Source organism: Dermochelys coriacea, chromosome 7 (genome assembly GCF_009764565.3).
Source record: "Dermochelys coriacea isolate rDerCor1 chromosome 7, rDerCor1.pri.v4, whole genome shotgun sequence".
Classification (NCBI taxonomy): Eukaryota; Metazoa; Chordata; order Testudines; family Dermochelyidae; genus Dermochelys; species Dermochelys coriacea.
The window spans coordinates 53,147,290-53,164,913 of NC_050074.1; the positions used below are offsets into that span (position 1 = coordinate 53,147,290).

Consider the following 17,624-nt stretch of genomic DNA (forward strand, 5'->3'; position numbering starts at 1 on the left):
TTTTTGCCCAGACATCCGATGAAGCGAGCTGTAGCTCACGAAAGCTTATGCTCTAATAAATTTGTTAGTCTCTAAGGTGCCACAAGTACTCCTTTTCTTTTTGCCCAGACAGACTGTCTTATCCATTGCATCGCTTCTTATTTCTTTACATTCTACCTCATCATTGATATACAATGCTACTCCACCCCCTTTACCTTTGTTTCTGTCTTTCCTAAAGAGCACATACCCTTCAATACCTGTAGTCCAGTCATGACTACTATTCCACCATGTTTCTGTTATCCCTATGATATCTGGTTTCACTTCCTGCACCAGTAGCTCTAGTTCCTCCATTTTGTTACCTAGACTCCTCGCATTGGTGTACAAACATCTTAATTTTTGCTGTTTGGCCTCGCTCACATTTTGTACCCTATTAGGCACAGTCATTCTACAGCCAGTATAACCTATTAGACTAGTATCCACACCGCCCTCACTCCTTATATACATTCTCCTACCCACGGCTGTATCCATTCTTACTTCATCTTCTTCCCTCTCAATGCTAAAATCTGGCGTGGAGATTTTCTGGACATCTCCCATCCATCTCCCCCCAATTCCTAGTTTAAAGCTCTCTTTATCAGTTGTGCCAGCCTCGATCCTAGAAGTCTATTTCCTTCCCTACTCAGATGAAGTCCATCCCGAGAGAACTGACCTCTGTCCGTGAATGCCTCCCAGTGGTCATACATCCCAAAGCCCTCCTTATAGCACCACTGCCTAAGCCATCTGTTGACAGTCATAATCTTGTCAGACCTTTGTTGCCCTTCTCTAGGAACAGGAAGGATCCCGCTAAAGATCACCTGAGCCTCAATTTCCTTAAGCGTCTTCCCCAGCCTAGCATCCCTTAATACTTTCCAGCGAGAATCTAGCCGTATCATTTGTTCCCACATGAAGGATAATTAGGGGATTCTTTCCCGCTCCCTTTAGGATCCTTTTCAACCTCAGGTCTACATCCCGTATCTTAGCACCCGGAAGACAGCACACCCTTCTATTCTCAGGATCAGCTCTAGTTACAGGCCTGTCTATTCTTCTCAATAAAGAGTCCCCGATCACATAGACCTGCCTTTTCCTGGTGACAGTGCTATTCTCCAGTCTCTCCCCTGTTCTCTCTGGCTGCAAGTTCTTTCCATTCCTATTTTCCCTTACAATCTTCTTCAACCCATCCTGTATCCTCCTGGGGCTCATATTTGGTGTAGTCTCCCTTGACTCTTCCCCTTTTTCTATAGGGCTAGCCTCTCTTCTCTTCTTCCTTACCCTTCCATCTTCAACAAGTACCTGCTGAGCCCCTTCTTCATTTTCCAACTCTGCAAACCTGTTCCTAAGCTCTATTTCTCCTTCACTAGCCCGTCTTTTTCTCTGCCTGGATCTTTGAGTCACATGTTTCCACTGACCACTTTCCCCATCCAGTCTCTCCTCAAAATTCCCCAGCCCTGGTTCTCAGCCTTCCTCTGACACAGCTGGTATTGTATTAAAAACACAGAATCCTCAACACTGAGTGTTGAGATCACACACTTGTGCAAACAATAAAATGGAATGCAAAAGACTGTTTGAATGTAACCTTTTTAGATGGTTCTTTTCTTCCCATGGCCTGTCCTGGTTAGCCACTGAAGGGTTGAAATGTTCTTGAAATGTGTTCATCCACCAGGTTTGTTGCATCATTAGTCACAAGTGCCAGCACAATAGACTAATTTACAATCAAGAGCTCGAGCAAGGAGATGGTTCTTACCCAGAACCCTGGAGATCAATATTGTGAGATGATAACAACCAAGAGAAGGAACAAAATTCTGGAGGGGAGAGTCTTCCACCACGAGTACCCTGCCACCACTTCACTTCAGTGTTTCAATTCATTGCCTTTGGGAGTTAAGAAGAACTTAATTCCACTTCTCTTCAACCCTTACCTCCCCACCAAAACTTGGTAGGCACACTATGGGAGGCTGCAAGACATCAGGCACTGATGAAGTTAAATCAGCATTCAGTAGCATGGCAGTTTCTAACTGCAGGTGTGCAGAGAAGGAATGTGCTCAATAGGAGGCAGACAAAAAAGCCGGGCCAACCTTTCTGCTGCACCCCCACCCCCAACTCAGCAGTCTCTCCCCCTATAGCTGAGAAACAGAGCTTGGATAATTATCTAGAATGATTAGTGTTGTTCTGGGCAGCACAGAAAATACTGGGCCCCAATTCGCTTGTGTTCAAAATACAGCCCACCCAGAGTATATAAAAGCTTGAGTATTTAGAGAGGCAGCAGTGGTCTAGTGGAGTGGCACAGAGCTGGGAGACAGGAGTTCCCAGGTTTGCATATCAGTTCCACAGAGGACTAGCCAAGTTCTTTTCTGGCTCTGTCACCAGGATATCTGAGAGCCTCACAAACATTGGTACATTTACATTTCCAACACCCCAGTCCGGTCAGGAAGTCTCATCCCTGCTCCATAATCAAGCAGCTGAATCAACAGAGAGATTAAGGGTTTGGTTTTTCTCGCATGCGAACAGCTCCACTTGTACTGGAGAGGAGCTGCCAGTGTCCTGCCCAAGGTGGCTCAGACTGGGGCCCAAATATTGAAAGTCCCAAAACTCAGAGGTTGCTTTTGAAGAGGCTGGACTAAGTGGCTTACCCATGGACACACAAGAAGTCACTGGCACAGCTGGGAACAGAACGCATGAGTGTCCAAATCCCCTACATGACTTTACAAATCCCACCCCAGTTCTCCTCCAGTAACTGAAGGCTTGGCCTAGATTAAAGCAAACAGGAATTTTCCCATCAAGCCATGAGTTTTTGCACCCATGACACTTGGTCACTGGCCATATGACCCACTCAACATAGCTCAGCAGGGCTCAGCAAACATTTCCCTTCAGATAACTGTAGATTTTTCAGTTTGGGGTTCTTGCTGTCTGCCACGTGAAATCAGTAGGAGCTGTGAATCTAAGAGTAGATTGGTAAGACACTAAGGAAAACATTTGAAACATACCATCCTTTCCAGCATCTCTGCCTCAAAGATTCTCCATCTGTTCCCAAACCTCAGCTGATAAAGGTCTTATTTCTGCACCGCTCTGTATTATTTAGCTCTGTCTGGCATTCTGAGATGGGCAGAGTGGGCATGAAAGATGTGTGACACTGGTTTCAGATACCAGTTGCTGCTCCTTCTGTAGGAAACCTTTCCCTGGGCTACAATGGGGGCATAGTGAGAGAGCAGATCATGCCTCCTCCCTTCCTGCAGCTTTCTAGCACTCACTGAAAGCCCAAGGCTGGGACACCTAATAAGGTGGCTGCTGCTCCATTGGCCCAATGGGATGTGGTCCATCAGTTGGGAGGGGCAATCAGGCCCCTAGCCCTTCAGAAATTATGCAACAGCCTCCCGCATGCAAAGGATGGGTAGAGAAGCAGGAGGGGAATGACGGTACAAGCCATAGGCGCTGACTCCGCGGGTGCTCCGGGGTCGGAGCACCCACGGGGCAATTAGTGGGTGCTCTGCACCCACTGGCAGCCCAGCTTCCCACCGCCGTGCCCCACCTCCTCCTCTGCCTGCTCCCTGGAGAACACCGCATCCCAGTTCTCTGCCTACCTCCCAGTGCTTCCCGCCTTGCCGCCACCAAATAGCTGCTTGGAGGGACGGGGAGGAGCAGGAATGTGGCACGTTCAGGGGAGGAGACGGGGAAGAGGCGTGGCCAGGAAGGAGTCAGAATAGGGGCTAGGACTTTGCAGAAGGGGTTGGAATGGGAGTGGGATATGGGTGGGAGGGGGTGGGGCAGGGCTGGGGGTGGAGGGGAGGTGGAGCACCCACTAGCAGGAGCAGAAGTTGGTGCCTATGGTACGAGCCCCCAGCTTGATACCTCAGAGATCCACCAAGCTCTAAGCACATTCCATTTCCTGTCCAGCGTAGGGACTATGCGTATGCGTAAGGGCTGGATTTCACCGTCTATGTTCTGATGAGCTCACCTTTGTTACCTGTCCCCCCATCTATAGCAATAATCTTCACATGACTCCTTTAGTGATCAGAGTTCTCCATCCCCTCTGCCCCATGGACGACAGCCCAATCGTATTAATCTCCCATGCAAGCCATATGCAGCATTTAGATTATTTCTTCCCCGCCTTTGCTCCAGATTGCCAGACCTGGAGCTCTTTAATCTCATCTGACAGCCAGATGCTGGGGCTCCAGGCTGAAGTGAATATTTGATCTGTGGATGGGGTTGCAGGTTGTACATAAAAACGAATTATATATTAAATGAAAGAAAGGAGAAATAGCACTGTCTGAGAGTTCTCCCCAGTGTCCTATGTGCCTTTGGCAAAAAATTCATACTAGACCAAAATATGTCGCAGTCCCTAAATTTGTTTAGTCACATAGAAAAAAAAATACCAGATTAGTTAGAGCTAGCCAGGGTCTGGGCTGGGGGCCTGTGCAGGACACCTACCCAGACACTGAGAGCTGTGTGCCCACTTCCTCCCTCCTCAGAGCAGGGCAGGACAGAGAGTAGGGGACAAACACAGCTGAGCTGGCATTGTTCCTGGGGTAGGCCAGTGGCAAATTATTACCAATTCTCCCCCCGTCCCCAACCAAGGAAGAAGTGGGGAGGAATTGTGACTCTGAGATGTCTCTCAGAGCTCCTTCTTGACTCTGAAGCAGTTCCCTTGCTCAAGGCAATGCCTGACAATACAGCCTGTCCCTGGAATAACATTCATTAATGGTTCCCAAGTTCTGATTAGAAAAATATATTGCAGTGAGAACACAGGGGTCAAATTCAGGCCTAGTGTAAAATGGTGCCACTCCATCAACGTTAATGGAGTCATCTCTGGCTGACAGTGGGGCAGAATGCAGCTGCTTTGGGAGGCAGCAGGATTAGCAGGGCATAAAAAATGGCCCGATTTGTCCCATAAGCTTCTCCAGCATCCTCTTCCATGACCTGGATAAAGCACTTTCCCTTTGCGGAGGAGCGAAGTGCAGAAAAGGCACAGCACTCTCATGCTGTGAACAATCTCTATGTGCTTAGAGTGATGGAAACCTAGAAGCTGCTGTCTCGTTTGCATGGTACTGGAGGGGGTTTGTGTTACTGCAGCGGGATATATGCAACCCTTGAATCCCAGCTGCAGTATGTGTGTGCCTCAGACAACAGGGGGAATGGGTGCCAGTTTGAGGCAGCAGAGTTATGTGCGAGAGGAGTCAATCAGACTCTGGAGCACTGAAATCTGGACCTGATGGCGCATATGCATGACGTAGGGAGGAAGGGGAACAAGAGACTGGAGAGGCTGTTCTCCTCATGCCTGCAGGAGATCAAGGAAGGCAGGAAGCTGTCCCTCCCATTTGTCTCATTTGTAAAGCTCTAGCATCTCTGAGAAGCAAGTCTCCCCCTCTGGGGGTTCTGACCCTTGTCTTCCTAACTACCCCATCTCTCAGTGGGCTGCCATGGGGATCACACTACGGGGAGAAGGGTTTTACAGCCAAGCCTCATCCATGACAGTGTCTCTAAAGCTTTGTGCTTCGGTACAAAGCTTTTAAAGCCTGAGGCACTTGTGCCTCGTAGGGGTAAAAATATCAAGCCTGATCTCAGAGCTGCCAGCTCTCTTTCAACCCAGAACTTAATCTAACAAGTCAATTAGGCCTGGATGGGATTCTGAATTCCTGACATCATGTCCTCCTAAGAATGTAAATCTGTTTTACCAGTGCTGCATCTCTATTGTCAAGGAACAATCAACCCCTTGACTTCCTCTCTGTGGTGTATGGAAAACGATATTAAATTGTGTAGTTATCGCTTGAAATCCTCACTGGTTTCCTGATCCTGCTTGCTGGCTAGGGCACTGTGTAGGGAAGGGTAAGATCAGAATCAGTCTGCAGCCAGGTAGCCCATGGTAAGGTGAGGTGCCTCTGTTTTATGGAGCAGCCTGCTTTTTCTTTCTCTGTTTTTGCCTAGAGTGGGTTATCATTCTGGATAAAGAATAAAAGTCGTGTTACGTTGCAACCTTCCAGCAAGAATATTTATGTTTTTATCTCACTTCTTTGTGTGTGCATGTTGTAAACATAACACTCCTAACCAAAAACATGGCAGAGATCCAGACCCACTTTCTGGTCTTTCAACACAGATCTGATCCCTTCTCTCCTCCCCAAAACTTTTCACACTAGCTTTGTTACAATGGAGACTGTGTGGAGTTCACATTATAAATCCTGCATCAGCATGACAGAGAAAGAGAAAAACAGCAGAGACACAACTAGTCAGCATTGCCAGCCCCAAGTTTTTAAAAATAAGGAAATTGGCTGAAAATTCATGAGATTTTTTTAAAAAGTAATACATTGGGGGGGCTGGGGTTGGTTTTTTTTGTCTTTTGGTTTCTGAGCCTTTGGGATTCACTCAGGTCACATTTTGAAGCTTTTCTCTGCAACCACGAGTGCTAAAAAGATACTACTTGTTTTCAATCCAAGCTGAGATTCTCACCTAATCCCATGCCTCCTGCAGCTGGGGCCTTCAGATACACACCACACATCACAGGGGTTCTCAAACTTGGGTCATGACCCCTCAGGGGGCCACAAAGTTATTACATGGGGTGGGGGGCACAAGCTGTCAGCCTCTACTGCAAACACCACTTCATCTCCAAGATTTATAATAGTGTTAAATGTTAAAAAAGTGTTTTTAATTTATAAGGGGGGGGGTCGCACTCACAGGCTTGCAGGGTGAAAGGGGTCACCAATACAAAAGTTTGAGAACCACTGAGTTGTATCATGAGATTCACGACAAAATCTGTGGCCAGATACAGAAAGACAGCATGGCGGTGAGCAGATGTCTGGCATGCGTTTAGCTCAGAGGGCAGGGATAAACTTCTCCAGGCAGGGCTTGTGCCTTTCCATGTGTGGGCAGAACCTTGCACATGGTGCTGCTCTCAAAATACATATAATAAATAAATACATTTATGAGCTTTCGGTGGTGAAGCTACTGAGTTTGATCCTTGTTGAGGACTGTGGTGTCTGTACAGCCCTGGGTCATTACAAAATGGCACTCAGATATGGGGCTTGAATTCCTTTGGGTCACGCATTTTTGGCTAGAGAAGGTCAGAAAAACTTGGACAAAACTATATTTCATTAGCAAATGCAGTTCCATTAAAATTTAAATACTTCACAAAATCACGTCAATTTCACTGGAATTCATTTCAGAAGAAAACCGGGAAAAAAAGTTCCAACAATTTTGAAATGGAACTAAACATTCCACTTTTTTATTCTGAAACAACTTTTTGGTTTGCCTTTTTAAAATTTCATATTATATTATATCATAAGGTAACATTTTAAAAAATGTCAAAACCAAAAGAAAACATCAATCACCTCAATCAGTTTTTCCCAGAATTTTTCTTTGTGGAAAATTTCAAAATTTTCATGTTTTGTTCTGATTCAGAATGAAGTCAACTTTCAAAATCCTTCAACCCTCCCCTCCCCGCCCCATAGGGTGCCACCTATCCAAGTTTTCCTACCCCAGGTCCCTTTTTTCAGGTAGCTGTCCCAGATGAAATGGGTCAGATGTCCCAGTTTTTTGTATCTCAGAAATGGCAACCCTGTCCCCCATTAATCCCCCCACCCCTTACAGTGTACTCACTTTAATCAACTGGCTGAACTATTCAGGCCCAGTGGAAACAGTCAGTATTCTCCGCCAGCGATTCTGGTTTCTTTTCACATGTAACTATTACATAATAATGCATACCTACGAGAGAGAGACAGGGAGGGAAACATGTTATATTAATGCCATTGCCCCTGGCATTCATTGCACTTACAGAGGGGTCTGGGATAGAGAAATCATCCCAAAGCAGAAATGCAGATATTTATAACATACTCATTCCCCTGGCTTACCAGGTGAGAGGTACTGTTAATACAGAGAGTGAGCTGAACAGGGCTGCAGACCTCCAGGAATGGAACTATCTAATAGAAGGGAAATATATTTGCATGTTATGTTTTTTTTATAAAAGTTAAAAGGCTGGAACATTTGCTGCTTAGATACCTGGGGACTGATCCTGACTTCCTCACCCATTCACAACTTCTACTGGCTTCCCAGGGGGGAGGGGGGAGGAAAGAAGGAATGGCCCCCTGCTGCCATCTCTGATTTACTGAAGTCAGCAGCGGGTCGAAGAGATGGTGTTTAGATCCATATTCAGATTAGCTTTAGACTGGCAGTTGGGTGCAATGCCAATTCAGCACTGGGGGGTGGGTGAGACAAAGAAGAGGGTCACAGCTGAGGCTTTAAAAGGGGTTCAAGTCCCAACTCTGACATGTGCCTGGTCCCTGTCCTGCCCCGCCCCCAATCAAAGGAATTCTGGAATTTGTAGAGCAGGTATCACTAGAAATATAGGCTGGGAGCAAAGTCACAGATTCTGTAACTTCCGTGACTTCTGTGACAAAATCGTAACCCTAATCATGATCTCTATTTGCATGAGGCATTGCTGTGGATTGAACACGTACCCTTTAGAGGGAAAAGGCAGCACTACTGAATTTTGTTCAGTAAGCAAAAGCCAAAACCACGAGACCAGTGATACCATTCAACCGCTTGGTACTGAGAGAGGAATAGCTTGTACTGGAATATAGACCCTATCTAAAATGTAAAATGTCATGTTTCAAGTGGGTTTCATTGATGGGCTTTAAAGTAAATTTCCTCTGTCAAGATGAAGATTCCAGAAGATAAGATGTTTTGCTTATAGCCCAGTTCTAAAATAGAAAAAAGTATTGCAAATGCCTCAGAAGGAACTGGAGGTGATGAAATGGAATATGTTTTATTTTTAATATTGCTGATGAATGAATGTTGAGTGACTGGGCTTTTTGCTAGGTTTTCCCCCCTCCCAATTAGCTATTTTTTAGGATACTAATTTTACATAAACTGGTGATACAATATAATCTCAAAATTTTTTCACCCAGATAAGACCATGTTATCTTCCTCAGACGTTGTCTTTTTTGTTTTCTTTCTTTTTTAAGCTGGGACACATCTCGGGCCTTTTTATTCTTTTTCATGTAGGGTGTGAAAGTGAAAGTGTGGCTGCAAGCATGCGTGTGTGTATGAGCTCCCATACAACCCACATGGGCAAGGTGCCTGAAAGAAATGTTCTCCAGGTTTAAACAGTCCTAAATGATGTCTCATAAAATTACTCTCTGAAGTGTGTTCTGTGTTTTATGTTTAAAAATCCTGAGAGACTTCAGGTTGTCCTCTGCAATTTCTGGTAAATGCAGTGTCAAACTTCTAGTTATCAAAAGTATTCCATTCAAGTCTGTGTTATAATTAAGGCTACGAATTTGTCATGGAGGTCACGGAAATCACGGAATCCGTGACTTCCAGAGATATCCGTGACTTGAGCCCCCAGCGCCTGAGAGTTGTAGGGTCCCCTGACACCCTGGCAGCAGCGAACTGTGGGTATCAAGCTCCAAGCCGCAGAAGGCAGCAGGGGTGCCCTGCAGCTCCCAGCTGGGACAGGCATGAGGAAACTCTGAGCTCTCAGGCAATGAGGAAACCCTGAGCTCCTGGCTACCATGAGCAGCGGGGAGATCCTGAGCTCCTGGCCACTGCAGGCAGTCAGGGAGCCCCAGAGCACAGAGCTGCCGCAGGCAGCCAGGGTGTCCCGGGGCTCCGAGCTGCTGCGGGCAGTGAAGGGACACTGCAGCTCCGAGCCAGGCTCCCCATTTTGTCATGCACATTTTTAGTAAAAGTCACAGACAGGTCACAGACTTCCATTAATTTTTCTTTATTGCCTGTGACCTGTCCGTGACTTTTACTAAAAATATGTGACAAAATCTTAGCCTTAGTTATAATCCCTCTCTGGTGGGGGAAGGAAAGGGTTAAGTCACCACATAGCAATTCATTCCCAAGGTTGTGGTCCAGACAGTAGATAATAATTTGGTTTCATATTAAGCTACTTAACCATTCAAATGATATATCTGATTGACTTTGGTCACATTCTTTAGTTGGATTTATAAGCAAACAGCCACCTTTTTAGAATTTGTATAAGGACTGATTATTGTTGGCATTATTAAGTCTAACTTGTTTGGTTTGTTGATTTCACCTTGACTGGACAGTTGTTTTGCTTTATTCTTAGTTTAGTTTAATATTATTAACAGTATCTTAACTTTGGTGATAAAGTTTCCTTGCTTTTATCTTTGTTTAAGAGTTCTAATAAAAATGATAACAAGTCATATTTCTTTTAACAAGCAATCTGGGTCCAGAACCCTTTGAGACCTGGGATAGATACCAGCCAGTCAACCTAAAATCTTGTCCTGCTCCCCTAATTAGCCTATGGTTCTCATAGGATATACCCTGGACACATATGATGGGGAGGAGAAGGGAGGTGGGTGCCACAGATGAAAAAAAATCAGAGAACAGAGAGGAAGCAAAGAAACAGCAGGAAGCTTCTCAGAGGGATGTCAGAGAGTTTGTCTGACTGGAGACACGATGTTTTACAGGCCGCAAAAGTTATTTCAGGACCTGCTGGCATCCTGAAAGATAAGCCTGGAAGAACCATGACTGCTGCCCAACAAAATTAGAGCGGTTCCAGAAAAAGAGAGAGAGAGATGGAACCTGCAGCGTGAGGTCTGCTGGATAGGTTTCTGCTCTACACTGGGGTAAGTTTTAATCTGGGCTGTGCCCCTTTATAGGTAGCCTCCCACTATATATAACATCATTTAAAATGTTTGTTTCCAGATACTGGGGAAAAATCCTATCAACTGCTCCAGATATGCACTGAGAAAATGTTCTTTGGTCAAGTGATCCGCAATCCAACAGCACTGGGTTTGTTGCGATGTGAGCAGCTGGCAGGCTGTCATTGGCACTGTCCTTTTGCTCTTCCAACCCGCTCTGTCCCGGTGGTTGGCAAGGCATTAAACCTGGCACAATTCCCAACTGCCAAACACTGCTCAAAGCAGAGAGCTCGATACTGACCACATGGGAGAAGAGGTGGGTTTGGGTGTGGAGAGAGAAACTGGAACCTGGAACCAGCATACAGAAACCCTCTCCCATGCTGATGGTTCTTACAACAAAGCTTGAACCTCAATACACAGCATGGGGTGCGCCAGAGAGGACACGGGGAGCACAGGAAGCCACTCATGGGCCTTTGGAAGAGGTAAAAAGAGCAATGAGTAGTAGCAGTTATTGGATGGTTCTTCTTTCCCATTCTAAAGAGGTTCAGCTAAGTGTCCAAATGTTGGCACATTTGGAGGTCTTCCCACCACTGGCTGCTGGCAGATTCTAAAGTATTGAAATGTGGATGGAGTTTCAAGGATGATTTGCATAAGCACTCACCCTTGGTCTAACTCTGCTCCCATGGATGTAGTGGAAAAACTCCCATTAGCATCAATGGCAGCAGCAATAGGCCAACTGTGATACAGAGCCCCACTAATGGTTCACTGTTCTGGGTCAGCAACTCGTCGAGCTTGACATAGTCAGTGTTCCCCAACTCACCGTTGTCATAATCTGTATTTAAAAGGGGTCATGCCATATGTCATTGGAAAGCCAGTAACCCATGAACTGTTAATATTCTAGCGTGACGTACGTACGGTACACCCACAAAGGACTTTGTAGATATGTGCTGCAATATGTTCTTAACATGTATTTGGCAAACAGTGCCTAAGCCACGCCTCTTCCAGACACAGGAATACGGTTCCGCTTGCTGGAATGGGTCTCCCATATACATGGAGCAAGGTGTGACCAAAGACAATGAAAAGCACATTTCACATGCCAGGCAAGCAAAGCTAGCGGGAGAGCCGGGAGGGAACAAACAACCATTTAACAATCTCAAGAGGGGATGGACAGAGGTGGATTACAGTTTTATGGGGCCCTGGGACAAAGCAAGTGGGGGCCCTTCCCCACCCTTTCGACCTGCAACACCCGCCAACCCCCACCCCTAGCGCTCCTGCCGAGGAGCTGGGTTGGGGCAAGGGGGCTTCCCCCACTCCCGATAAGAGCACTGGGTGGGCAGGGAAAGCCCCTGCACCCTAACCCCCCTCCCAGGCAGCCATGTTGGGTGGGCGGGCAGAGCAGAGCAGAGCAAGCCCCCCGCGTTCTGACCCTGCTCCCTGGCAGAAGCGCCGGGCAGGTGGAGCAGGTTGGGGCACAGGAGTGCCCATTTTTCCTGGGCTCCCAATTGGCTGGGGCCCCTGGGCATGGGTCCTGTTGGCCCAGTGGCTAATCTGCCACTGGGGATGGAGCCTGCGCCCCCAGAAAGCCTTCCTGCCTCTTGAAGCAGGGTCAATGACTTTTGGGAAGATACAAGGAGAGAGAAAAAGCCATTTTGGCACCCTTCACCTAAAGAGACAAAGGAACTGAGCACTTTGAGTTTTGTGAATGGTCCTGGCCAGGGAGTCAGGTTAGCCATGCTGTAAAAAAGACTTGGTGAGAAACACGTCTTTGAACAAGAGACTCTAGTTTGTAAAATCAAGTTTTAGTCTTAGAAGCGTATTTTTACTTTTGTTTGCTTGTCACCCTTTCTACCTGTATTCCTTATACTTGGTGTCACCTAAACCTATGATTTGTTGTTTAATAAACTTGTTCTACATTTACTATAAACCAACTGAGTGCTTTGATTAAAACAGTGTTTGTTAACCCCAGTTATAGTACTGTCTCTTTAAAGGAGCAGTGAACTTAACTTCTGTAAATGTTCACCGAGAGGGTGGGACATCACAGGGCAGACAGTTTGGGACAAATTCAGGACTGATTACCTACAAAAGGTAACTGGGCTGAGGAAGCCAGGGTATGACCTGCATGCTTGTCTGCTGGCTGTTGGGGTCCAGGCTGTGAGCCATAGCAGCACAGCATTCTAGGCACCCAGAGTTGCAGGGCAGGCAGTGACACAACCACTAGTCTGGCTTGAACCCCAAAATGTCACACCAATCCTGTGCACTTGTGAACCTTTCCTCCCCCCATCCTCCTGGAATGGTAGAGAGATGTAATTAGAGATGGATGAATGCTGAAGAAAAAAAGTTTCCACAAATATTCTTTTGAATTTTTACAGTAATTTGTTTCAACTGTGATCACATACCACCAGAAAGCTGACTGCAAGAGCAATGCTCAGTCAGGGAACAGAAACATACCGTGAGCAGACCTCTGTCTCCAATCAAAATACCAACTCTCAACAATACACAGATAAAAAAGAACTCCATGAAAAGATTTGAACAAGTTGAGAAAATCCAAATCTGTTTGCAAACAATTCAAACAGGGAGAGTAAACATTTTAAATATGCTTCTAGCATGCTCACTTTTGAGCAAGGATTTCCCCCTATTTAAATACATCTAGGGCTAGACGCTCAGCCCTTGAAGTCCACTCGAGCACAGAGGAGACCAGAGCTTGCATAGATCTGATATAGCCAGCTATTCATCAGCCCTGCCTGCTTCCCCACCCCCAAAATAGAGGACATTCCAGGGTAGGGAGGTGGCATGGCAGGAACAAGAGGGCCTGAGCCAAAGCACAAAGTGTTCCAGTGTTTCTGCTATCCACTGGTGCTCCCTGAGGCTGCTCTAACTTGTGGTAAGGGATAATTGAACCCCTGGAAGTCCCCAGGATGTGGAGAATTGAGCCATTTATGCCCTTCCCCAGATGTGCCAATCACTTGCCTGGCACCACTTTGAGGTGCCAGATAAAGTTAAAATATCATTTAAAAAACTCTTCAGCGGGCAGACACTCAGAACATATGAAGAGAATGAAAGGAGAGAGTGAAGGGAGGAAATTCCTTATTATACAGGGTCATCCCGTTTTAATCAATGGCCTAATACAGTGGGGGTTTTCAACCTTTTTTAACTTGCGGCCCACCAAAAAATTTCAAACGGAGATACAGACACCTTCAGAAACCTTAGACAGAGTTTGTGGACCTGCAAGGGTCCGTGGACCACAGGTTGAAAACCACTGGCCTAATGTGATCCAGTGAGTCCACCTAAAGGTCTACATCCTCTAACCTAGGTAGATTCAACTAGGCACAGCTGATTAACTGGGTATGCATTTGTCAGTTCAACACTTCTTTATTCTCACATTAATTTTCGTCACTACACAGTTTGATCTCCTAGAGCAGCCATCAAACAGGCAGTACAGCTTCCAATACCATTATGGGCACCAGTGACAAACACCATGAGTGAGCTCAGACCTGAAGCCTGCAGGAGGAAGCAAAGGTCTACACACAGCCTCCAGCACCAGAACCAGAGCAGCCACGTTTAAGAAATATAAGAGTTTTGCATTTATTCCAAGGTAAAGCATGCGAGAGGCTGATCCTGGTTGACATAATACTGCTATTTGTACAGCACCTGCCTGCCAAAGTGCTTGGGACACTGTGCTGCAAAAATCAAAGCAAATGCAATGCAATGAAAACATAATGAAATACGAACACACCGCAAATGAGGAGGCCAGTTTTAGAATAGGAGAGAAAGGAATCAGAAGGGACTAAGAATAGGGCCAGAGGCCACTCAACAAGCTTTTAAAGACAGAAAACGTTAAGGAGCTCTTTAAAACCAGAGAGACAGTTATTGCTATTTATATGTTGTACACACAGCAACAGATAGGCCCTGCCCTGAAGGGCTTACATTGTAATTGGACAACACCAACAAAAGGTGGTGGGGGAAACGGACACAAAGGGGATAAATGATTTCCCAGGGTCCTCCAGCAGGACAATGGCAGAGTTGAATAGAGCTGACTGTGGAGATATCTGAGCCATTAGCGATTACCTTTGAAAAGTCATTGAAGACGGTAGAGATTCCAGACAACTGAAAAAGGGCAAATATAGTGCCAATCTATAAAAAGGGAAATAAGGACAACCCAGGGAATTACAGACCAGTCAGCTTAACTTCTGTACCCGGAAAGATAATGGAGCAAATAATTAAGCAATCAATTTACAAACACCTAGAAGATAATAAGGTGATAAGTAACAGTTAGCATGGATTTGTCAAGAACAAATCATGTCAAACCAACCTGATAGCTTTCTTTGACAGGGTAACAAGCCTTGTGGATAGGGAGGAAATGATAGACATGGTATATCTTGACTTTTGTAAAGCTTTTGATACTATCTCGCATGACCTTCTCATAAACAAACTATGAAAATACAACCTAGATGGTGCTACTATAACGTGGATGCATAACTGGTTGGATAACTGTTCCCAGAGATTTCAAAGTAGCAGCCGTGTTAGTCTGTATTCGCAAAAAGAAAAGGAGTACTTGTGGCACCTTAGAGACTAACAAATTTATTAGAGCATAAGCTTTCGTGAGCTACAGCTCACTTCATCGGATGCATTTGGTGGAAAAAACAGAGGGGAGATTTATATACACACACAGAGAACATGAAACAATGGGTTTATCATACACACTGTAAGGAGGGTGATCACTTAAAATAAGCCATCACCAGCAGCAGGGGGGGGGAAAGGAGGAAAACCTTTCATGGTGACAAGCAAGGTAGGCTAATTCCAGCAGTTAACAAGAATATCCGAGGAACAGTGCGGGGTGGGGTGGGGGGAGAAATACCATGGGGAAATAGTTTTACTTGTGTAATGACTCATCCATTCCCAGTCTCTATTCAAGCCTAAGTTAATTGTATCCAGTTTGCAAATTAATTCCAATTCAGCAGTCTCTCCTTGGAGTCTGTTTTTGAAGCTTTTTTGTTGAAGTATAGCCACTCTTAGGTCTGTGATCGAATGACCAGAGAGACTGAAGTGTTCTCCAACTGGTTTTTGAATGTTATAATTCTTGACGTCTGATTTGTGTCCATTCATTCTTTTACGTAGAGACTGTCCAGTTTGGCCAATGTACATGGCAGAGGGGCATTGCTGGCACATGATGGCATATATCACATTGGTAGATGCGCAGGTGAACGAGCCTCTGATAGTGTGGCTGATGTGATTAGGCCCTATGATGGTATCCCCTGAATAGATATGTGGACAGAGTTGGCAACGGGCTTTGTTGCAAGGATAGATTCCTGGGTTAGTGGTTCTGCTGGTGAGTATTTGCTTCAGATTGGGGGGCTGTCTGTAAGCAAGGACTGGTCTGTCTCCCTGTGAGATCTGTGAGAGTGATGGGTCGTCCTTCAGGATAGGTTGTAGATCCTTGATGATGCGTTGGAGAGGTTTTAGATGGGGGCTGAAGGTGATGGCTAGTGGCGTTCTGTTGTTTTCTTTGTTGGGCCTGTCCTGTAGTAGGTGACTTCTGGGTACTCTTCTGGCTCTGTCAATCTGTTTCTTCACTTCAGCAGGTGGGTATTGTAGTTGTAGGAATGCATGATAGAGATCTTGTAGGTGTTTGTCTCTGTCTGAGGGGTTGGAGCAAATGCAGTTATATCGTAGTGCTTGGCTGTAGACAATGGATCGAGTGGTATGATCTGGATGAAAGCTAGAGGCATGTAGGTAAATTTGTTAGTCTCTAAGGTGCCACAAGTACTCCTTTTCTTTTTGCGAATACAGACTAACACGGCTGCTACTCTGATACCTATTTCCCCATGGTATTTCTCCCTCCCACCCCACCCCCCACTGTTCCTCTGATATTCTTGTTAACTGCTGGAATTAGCCTACCTTGCTTGTCACCATGAAAGGTTTTCCTCCTTTCCCCCCCCTGCTGCTGGTGATGGCTTATCTTAAGTGATCACTCTCCTTACAGTGTGTATGATAAACCCATTGTTTCATGTTCTCTGTGTGTGTGTGTATATAAATCTCTCCTCTGTTTTTTCCACCAAATGCATCCGATGAAGTGAGCTGTATCTCACGAAAGCTTATGCTCTAATAAATTTGTTAGTCTCTAAGGTGCCACCGGTACTCCTTTTCTATTCACTTAGGACAAATGCAAAGTACTCCACTTAGGAAGGAACAATCAGTTGCACAGATACAAAATGGGAAATGACTCCCTAGGAAGGAGTACTATGGAAAGGGATCTGGGGGTCATAGTGGACCATAAGCTTAGTATGAGTCAACAGTGTAACACTGTTGCAAAAAAAGCAAACATCTTGCTGGGATGTATTAGCAGGAGTGTTGTAAACTAAATGCAAAAAGTAATGCAAAAAGTAATTCTTCTGCTCTACTCCACGCTGATTAGGTCTCAACTGGATTATTGTGTCCAGTTCTGGGTGCCATATTTCACGAAAGATGAGGACAAATTGGAGAAAGTCCAGAGAAGAGCAACAAAAATGATTAAAGGTCTAGAAAACATGACCTATGAGGGAAGATTGAAAATATTGGGTTTGTTTAGTCTGGAAAAGAGAAGACTGAGAGGAGACACGATAACAATTTTCAAGAACGTAAAAGGTTGTTACAAGGAGGAGGGAGAAAAATTGTTCTTCTTAACCTTTGAGGATAGGACAAGAAGCAATGGGTTTAAATTGCAGCAAGGGCGGGTTAGGTTGGACATTATGAAAAACTTCCTAACTGTCAGAGTGGTTAAGCACTGGAACAAATTCCCCCAGGGAGGTGTGGAATTGCCATCATTGGTAGGGTAGAGAAAACAGGACACCCCCAGCCGCTCACCAGAGGCCCCCCGCCCCGATGCTGTTGACGATTACTGGAATCCTGCAGGGCCCCCAAGCTGTTGCTGGAACGCTGCTTCCCCCCCCCCCCCCCAGCCGTGCCTCCCCCTGTGGGAGACTAGCATCTCCATTTGCCTGCTCTGCACTGCACACCACTTTTTTGACAAAAGTGGGCATT

At 45.7% G+C, this 17,624-nt stretch overlaps 1 protein-coding gene and 1 long non-coding RNA gene across 3 annotated transcripts in view; one reads left to right on the forward strand and one right to left on the reverse strand.

The window, feature by feature from the left end:
- The window catches only part of SORBS1 (sorbin and SH3 domain containing 1), a 262,686-nt gene that overhangs the window by 123,537 nt on the left and 121,525 nt on the right, over positions 1–17,624 (reverse strand). The gene's annotated exons all lie outside the window — the stretch shown is intronic.
- On the forward strand, positions 10,544–14,813 carry LOC122460959. The gene is made up of 3 exons (XR_006282613.1): positions 10,544–10,592; positions 12,977–13,056; positions 14,009–14,813. It is a non-coding gene; the product is annotated as an uncharacterized LOC122460959 (long non-coding RNA).